Raw genomic sequence first — 6,000 nt, forward strand, 5'->3', positions numbered from 1 at the left:
GGGTGCTGTCTGGGAGTTACTTACTTTGGCAACAGTATTTCCCAGTAATTGGAATACAAAGCATGCTGCTATGTTCTAGCACACACCCTTCTCAGAACATTTCCCAAGGCCTTGTTTTCTCCACATGCTGTAACTCGCCAAGCACCTGACATCCCAGTGAAATTTTTATTAATACCACAGCATGAGCAAAGGGTCTGTCACAAAGGTAGAAGATATGACAACAGCTGTATGTTCTTTATGAAGCAGCTTCCTGGAAGCCAGATGCCTGTGGGTTAAGCCTCCACTCTGGATGCCCCAGAGACTTGTTAGTGATAATGGCAACACAATTAAAAGCTTGTCATTAAATAAAGTCCGTTACAAGCACTCCTCTTCAGCTGGGCCCCCAGGAGGAGGAGAATTTGTGAAATCCCTGGTGCTTCTAACTCATTTCTCCTGGAGAATATGGACTGTCATGAAAGCCCAGGTCCTTCAATGGCAAATTGGCAACAGTGAGATAAAGGAGAAACTTTGACAAAATGTTTGTTTTCTCCTGAGACCACAGGCAACTCTCCCACACAATGCTGGAATCCTGTGCTTATTACTGAGCAGTTTTTGTCTGTGTCTGGGGAGCCAGGAGACAATGCTCAGTATTCTGAAGTAGAAAAGCATAATGAGCCCTCCTGGGTGTGAATGAGTTCCTTTAACTCTCACCTTTCAGCTCAGTTGCACAGGTGCACTGACTGCTAAGGTAGGTGTCGATCATCTCAGAGTGGCTTATTCCCCTGATGTGAATGCTGGCTCTGGTGCCTGAAAGACATAGCTCCTGAAGCACAATTCACCTACTCCCCAGTATTTTCATTATATTACAGCATTTATAGCAAAATTATCACTGCACCAAAAAATAATTGAGTATTTTACTGGGTATGAAAACACATGGAATTCAATTTGTTAATTCACAAGAATTTATGTAATTACTTAAAATTTGTAATAAGCTATGTTTGTTTATAAAGCCTGATAACTAAAATCAGAATATCCCATGCACAAAAATCAATACACATCAACAATTTGGTAAAACACTAAGTAGATTCCCTGAAAAACACGGAAATCCCTGCATTGATGCAAGTGATTCCTTTCAGTTAAAGCATTCACATGACAGCTCTCATGTAAGGAAAATATTGATTATAATGGAGAATTTCTAGCATAAGACAAGTTTTATCAGCCATCTTTCTTTCCTGATGCTTCAACAAATGTACTCTGGACCTGAATACTTTTACTAGCTTTTATTTAATACCCTACCTTTCCAACTGCTTGAACATATTTCTTAAGTTATTTTTACACTGATATATAAAATTGTTTCAAACAACAGAGGATAAAGAGGAAAGAGTCCCTGAAGATTAAGTTAATTTGAGAGTAGGGAAGCTCTGAAATGGGAATATGTGTGCAAGAGGGCTGAAGTTTGTATGCAAGGAGGTTGAAACAGGGGACTGTTGTTACCCCAAAGGGGAGAATCTTCACTGAAGCCACTGGGCATCAGGCTCACTGTGTTGAAGCCCCAGGCAGGGCTGCCCTCAGCTGCCTGGTGAGGTTCCCTCAGTGGCTCAAGGCACCTCAGCTCAATTGTCCCTGTCTTAAGCAATGTCACAGATGGACTTTGTGGTGGGTATGCCACAACTGTGTGAGGAAGGCAAATCACAGGGTGTAAGAACAAGAAGAAACTCCCTGTGGGGCTCATGCCCTGCAAAGTTAGTTTTTGCGAAAGTACCAGCTTCAGTGCCAGGGCATAAATTACTCTTCTTGCTTTGTCATGGTCCTGAGAATAAAATCAAAGGCCTTTCTCAGAACTCCATGCCCAGCATTTTTTCATTCTTTAAAATTTTGAGACAGGGTGTCACTAAGCTGCTCAGTTATTCAGATTGGACTCAAGCTTAAAATTTTCTGTCTCAGCCTCCCAGTTAGAAGTGTGCACTACCATACCTGCCTGATTTCCCCCTTCTTAACCTCCCAGCTATAATTTTTTCTGGGATGAAAAAGAAAGATTTTTATTTCGACATTGGCCTCTTTCACAAATGTATTACTTTATTATGTATGACAAAATATTCTAAGCATAAATCTATTGTATACATCTTCAACCAATGAAAATCTCTTAAATTATTTTACACAGAAAATAATGGACATTGCATGTATAATTTTTTAAAGGTAAATATCAATTGGCCAAATAACCTGTCAACAACTTTAAAGACAGCTTACTTTTATCTTACCAACAAACTGAAATTAATTCACTGTTAAGCAATGTGAATTAAAAAAAATATTTGGACTAATAACATGAGTGTTCATTTATCTATAAACCAACTGAAATAGAACTTTTAGAGGAAAACATATACCTAAAAGTTAACAGACAGAATCAATCATAATAATGTAAATTATACACACATTTGTGCTACCAAACTATAAGGTTTATTTTACAAGTTTTATGTAAGCACTGAGCCTGGTGATTTTTACCATCCAGTGCTTCAAGTTTGGTTACCTTTGAGTATTTGTACAACTGCTTTTTTAACTGAAAGCCCTCAGAACCAGAAGTCTATAAGAACAACAAAAAAATTAAAAATGAAATTGATGTGAGCTAATTTTCAAAAATTAAGGAGCTATAGGTACTTGAACCCATTGTGAAAATAGACCAAAATCCAGACAGACAAAAAAAATAAAGAATCCATAAAACAATTACATTAAATCAGAGTGCAATTTTAGATGAATTGGGGATGTTGAATCACAATCCTTAGTTTTAGGTTTATAATTATAGACTGCTCCCTTAGAATTTTCCCTAGAGGTATCAATTAGCCCTCTTTTTCCATAAGACATAACAGTGTTTCCTCTAATACTTTAAGGTACTCTGAGTATTTTGTTGTTGTTGGTGGTGGTTAACACTATGGACAATCAATCAGTATCAGAAGAGGGAAAGAGCAAAGGACTCTAGAATACTAGATGGGACATTTCTTCACTATCCTCCCTTAATATGAAAAGAAGTCTGAGGCCATGTCCCTTTACTCTATACATTATACTTGAAGAAAAATCAACCTTTTAAAATCCTCCATTTAAATTGTCCCAAGTGCATAAATTATAACCTGAAGGTGATGTTTTAGGGACATTGAGTTATTCATAATCATTTAGGATGTACCGCATGTCATTAAGATCTCTCTTGTGTACTTTTGGAAAAAAAACAAGGAAAGAAGAAAATGAAAAACAGACACCAAAGATGAGATTCTATTTAGATTCCAAAGGCTGGCTGCCTGAGCTGCCCGTCTGGTCCTGGGGTTTCACCTCATGTGCAGCCTGCTCTGCTTCCCTGAGCCAGAACTGCCTGGGTTTAGGGGACAGCTCTTCCCTGTCACCCCAGGGTCCAAGCCACCTGCACTGGATAGCTCTGCCCTGATTTCTGTCAGGGCACCTTGCTAGTCATGCAGAAATCTGTTGCTCATGTTCAGGATGAGTGTCCATGTTGATCAACAGACAAGAAAAGCAGGAGAAGGGGCTGCACAAACAGCTGGTCTTTACTCAAAAAGGTACCTCACAAATCTTTATATCCTGGGATCTGGAATATACATGAGGAACTAACTCATAGAGAGTTTAGAAAGTCTGGAGATATCACTTAGAAACTACAAATCACATGCCATCTTAGAGAGGTGTGGTTCTTGCTTACCAAGAGGAAAATAACAAGCCTTGCTTCCCCTACCCTCTCCCTGATGAATAATGTCAGGAAACATTAAAGAGTTTGAGTTTTCTGACAAATACCAGCCTCAAACTGGGTGAGAAGGGACAAGAAAGGGATCAGGGCTTTTCTAGAGGCAAGAATAGGAATAACAAATACTGAATTCCTTGGTTTGAATCCATAGGTTTACCATGTCTTGAGGATGTCAGTTATCAACTGATAACTCAAATATTCACTGCTTTGGAAATGATTCAAGCCACCAAAAAGGGAGCGATGGCACCAGACAGACTGAGCTCATGGCCTCTGGCTTGGACAGAGAGAGAGAGAGAGAGAGAGAGAGAGAGAGAGAGAGAGAGAGACAGAGACAGAGACAGAGACAGAGACAGAGACAGAGACAGACAGAGGCAGGGAATTTCTAGTCTATTAAAAATATGTTTATTTACGTGGCTTAATATTAATTAATATCAATAGTTTTAACAGAAGCTAAAGACTTGCTTGGTGACACTAGGTAAATGACTTCTGTTTTCATATGTACATTTTGCTTAACTAGATACTTGATATATAGTTTTTCTAAATAATTTGGTCTTTATATAACAAATAGAAAAAAATCAGGGACTTTTCGCATACAAAATTGTTTTTGAGATAAATATACAGTGTTGTCATCTATACATGGCCTTTATAATTATCTGGTATAGAAATACTGGTGTCAGTTTGTTAAGAAACGTTTAAAATATAAATGAGACCACATTCTAAATGCAGACAGACTAAACTCCAGAGGTTTGTTATTGAATGTTACTTAAAACATGTTGGCATAATATTTCTATTCAAAAACTTTAATTTTAGTTATATTTGCTTTTTTATCTCCAGCCTAAAATAGATTTTTATAAATTAGCAGCATTTTTTAAAGTAGTGGTAACCTATGTGTGGATTTAAACTTATGAGAAGGCATCATTTTATAATGATGCAAGACTTACTCTGTTTTCAAATTAACCATATATCATATATTTTTGAAAAAAATTTAAATATATTCAAGGTGTAATACAAAGAGGGCTGGGGATTTAGCTCAGTGGTTCCCTGACTGTCTCACAAGGGCAAGATCCTGAGTTTGATCCTGGTACTGGGAAAAAAAGTTGTAATACAAAGAGATAAAGTAAAAATCTCTAGTTCTGTATGTTTAAAACAACAATGTTTCCTTAAAGCATTGCTTTTCCTTTGGTAAAATTTACAAAAACTAGCACAAAGAATAAAGATTTTACTTCCATCAAAGTGTAGTTTCTTGTGTTCTCTACTGTCTTTTGTTAGGATTTGTTTGCCTAAGAAAATCAAGTGTTATGGGTGAGGATTTACTTAGCTGTTGAAAGTCTTTTTAAAGGTAAACTTTGCTTTATAATTCTGGTTGAATAAACTAATGTTTAAAATGACATGTAATGTGTTTTACTTCATTTCAAAGTCTTATTATCCTGAGTCCATCTCTATTGTTGCCTTAATGTGCTGTAAATGTAAGTCCTGTTGCTGAGTTATCACCTTGTATACTGTTTATAGCCAGCTGACAAGAGCTATGTTCCTTTCACCACTGAGGGGAAAACTTGCTTTATGTATTCTCATCTCAGAAGGTATTTACAATTCAAGACTTCAATAAAAGATGTGTTAAAGATGGACTATATTGAAATCTTTTCTTGGCTACACTATATAGACACTTAAAAACTAAGTCAAATACAAAGTACATTTAAAATGTGATAAAAAGTGGACAGGGATTTAGCTCAGTGATTCCACCACTTGCCTCACAAGTGAAAGGCCCTGGGTTTGATTCACTCATATAAGTAAATAAATAAATAAATAAATAAATTCCAATAAAACGTGTTCTTTGTTGGAGAAATTTATCTGGTTTCCCAATTTATCCAAATTGTGAATGAATTCCTTTTCCATTTTCATGGGCTCTTCTTGGATTCTGGCTGAGAGGTGGATGCATGTATCCACATAATCAGGGCCCACATCTGGGTTTTTGATGGTTAGTAATAATGACCATTTTTCATGTACTAATTGGTCATTTATTCAGATGTCTTGCTTTGACAAAAGCCTATTCACATCTTTGGCTTATATATTTTTTTTCAATTTTAAGTGATACTTTATATACAATGGGGCAAAAAACACATGCATAGCCCAAGCATAATGTTGAAAACAGCATTTTCATAACAAAAAACCCTGAACCCTAAATGTTAATACCATGTATATGAATTCAAGAAGGACCACACTTTTTCTCTGTTCCACACAATTTATTTAACAATATGATATAAGAAATAAATTGATACTTCACTATT

Source organism: Heterocephalus glaber, unplaced genomic scaffold (genome assembly GCF_053883595.1).
Source record: "Heterocephalus glaber isolate CG9 unplaced genomic scaffold, H.glaber_assembly_v1.0 deba00001673, whole genome shotgun sequence".
NCBI classification, from domain to species: Eukaryota; Metazoa; Chordata; class Mammalia; order Rodentia; family Bathyergidae; genus Heterocephalus; species Heterocephalus glaber.